General features: G+C 31.6%; 1 long non-coding RNA gene across 2 annotated transcripts; it reads right to left on the bottom strand.

Annotated features, from left to right (window-relative positions):
• Positions 1-1,098: 1,098 nt before the first annotated feature.
• Positions 1,099-1,908, bottom strand: LOC127158777 (uncharacterized). 2 transcript variants are annotated; one of them, XR_007826269.1, is made up of 3 exons: positions 1,838-1,908; positions 1,636-1,698; positions 1,099-1,271 (listed from the first exon to the last, which is right to left on the bottom strand). It is a non-coding gene; the product is annotated as an uncharacterized LOC127158777 (long non-coding RNA). The 2 variants fall into 2 exon arrangements; XR_007826270.1 differs by lacking the exon at positions 1,099-1,271 and adding an exon at positions 1,488-1,526.
• Positions 1,909-2,163: the final 255 nt, after the last annotated feature.

Below are 2,163 nucleotides of genomic sequence, written 5' to 3'. Positions count from 1 at the left end.
GGAAACTAAATTCTTCAGTTATTTATTATAATGCAGTTCAGGTAAAACAGACATTTTTATTGTAATAAAATGTTTTGAAAATGAAACCAAGCAACATAATAGTGTTTCATAATAGATTCATGGCTATTGCAGACCGGTTGATTTAAGGATAATACATTAAGAGAACCATTTTTACATTTAGCCTTAGGCATTTGCATTTGTTCATTCTCTAAAAATCATAAAAGAATGAGGCTTAAGATAAAAACATTAAGCCCTGGTTTCATAGTTAGTGCTTAGGTTAAGCCAGGACTAAGCCATAGTTAAATTAACATATTTAAGCAGATTTTATAAAAATGCCTTTGAAGAAAGTATTAGAGGTGTACATCTTAAGACAAGAAAAATGGCACTAACATATTTTAAGATATGTCAGAGCAAGATATTTTTAGTTCAAACAGCTCAAGCATGCATTTTAGTCTGGGACTAGTCTTAGGCCTTGTCTGTGAAACTGGTGGTATGTGCTCAACCTGTTGATCATGACAATCAGACACTGTGACACTTACTCACCCCTCTGTGTGAAGAGATTGTGTCTGTTAGTAGGCCTGTGCTGAATTTCCCTTAAGAGACAGTTTGCTAAGGGTCCTCTGACAACCACCAATCATGTTTAGAGTTAAACCTCAAAAGGACAACTTTGGTGACAAATCAGCCAAGATATTTTCAGTTATCTATATGAACAGTATTATCAAGAGAATGTGACTGATTAACAGGACTCCTCCTCTACTTTACAGACACGTCCCTGATGAAAGTCACAAAAGCTCTGACAAAGTTACCCAGCTGTCAAAGATACAGCATAGAAGAGAAGAAGAGACACAAGCACCATAAAAGTCCACCACCAGTGGGTGTACATTTAAAAGGAATGACATTTTTATAAGTTGGCTTAAAAATAAAGAATCTGACATCATAACAAAATTATATACAAACTCAATGAATGTTAGAAAAATAGTTTTTTATTCTCTCAAATTTCTAAAGATGCAAATCAGAAATGATTCAATGCAGTTTGATTGCAAAAACTGCATGATCTGTAAAAACATCTGGAAAGAAAAATCTTTTTTTTCCTCTCAAAAGAGATTTCAATATAAAATGTAACAAGACATTGGTGGTTTGCAGCTAAAACATACAGTATATGGAGCCACTTAAACTCTGTAGACCATTTAAAAGGTTTTAAGCCAGCAGGTGTGTTTTGAGTTACACAGTTCCTCTCTGTTTCCCTGGATCCTCCTCCACATCATCATAGTCTGTTATAGGAAAACAAAAGCAAATCAATTTAAACACAACACAGGTTTTAAAAAGTATAAGAATGAAAATAAATATTTGCCATCAAGTTAAATGAGCTATCATTAACACAGAAATAAAAAATATGGAGCTATTATAAAGACTAAATGAAAATTATTAAGTGTAAAGAAAAAAAAGTGTCAAAAATATACCAAACATATCACTCATATATTCCCTAACAACATTCATCACATCATCATACTCCTCCTGAACACCATCTGATATAAATGTACTAATTACACAAACAAATAGTCAACAAACTTTATATGCCATTACAACTAGAAGACAAACGAGAAATGAGCAAAGAAAAAAAGTAATTTGAATCACCTGTTTTATCATTGGACAACTGTTTTACAATGACAACATCATCATAGTTTCTTGATAAGTCATCTATAACAAAATAAATAAATAAATAAAAAGCATCTATTAATGTACAAAATCTTGTTTTAAAAAACGGTTTGTGTATAATTTAAAATGCACATACTGTAAATAATGTTAAAACCTGCACAAGAAAATGTAAGAAATAAACCTGTTGCATGATGTCTCAATCCCACAGTGATTACATCATCATAATTCTCTGGTAAGACTTGTTGCTCTTCTAAATGTGTTAAAAGCAAAGACAGAATAAACAGAAACTAATTTCATTATTTGCAGTATGTTATTTAATTAAAGGGGTTAACCAAAAATGAATTTTTTTGGGACCACAAAACTGTTTGGTTACCAACAACAATCTTCAGAATATTTTCTTTTGTGTTCAGCAGAAGAAGAAACTTGAGTAAATGACCAAATCTTCATTTTTGGGGTACTATCACTTTAGTTATATAAGTTAAATCCTGTGATCAGTTAAAGTCACTG

Source organism: Labeo rohita, unplaced genomic scaffold, assembly GCF_022985175.1.
Source record: "Labeo rohita strain BAU-BD-2019 unplaced genomic scaffold, IGBB_LRoh.1.0 scaffold_1704, whole genome shotgun sequence".
Classification (NCBI taxonomy): Eukaryota; Metazoa; Chordata; class Actinopteri; order Cypriniformes; family Cyprinidae; genus Labeo; species Labeo rohita.
This window is presented reverse-complemented; position numbering and strand designations above follow the sequence as displayed.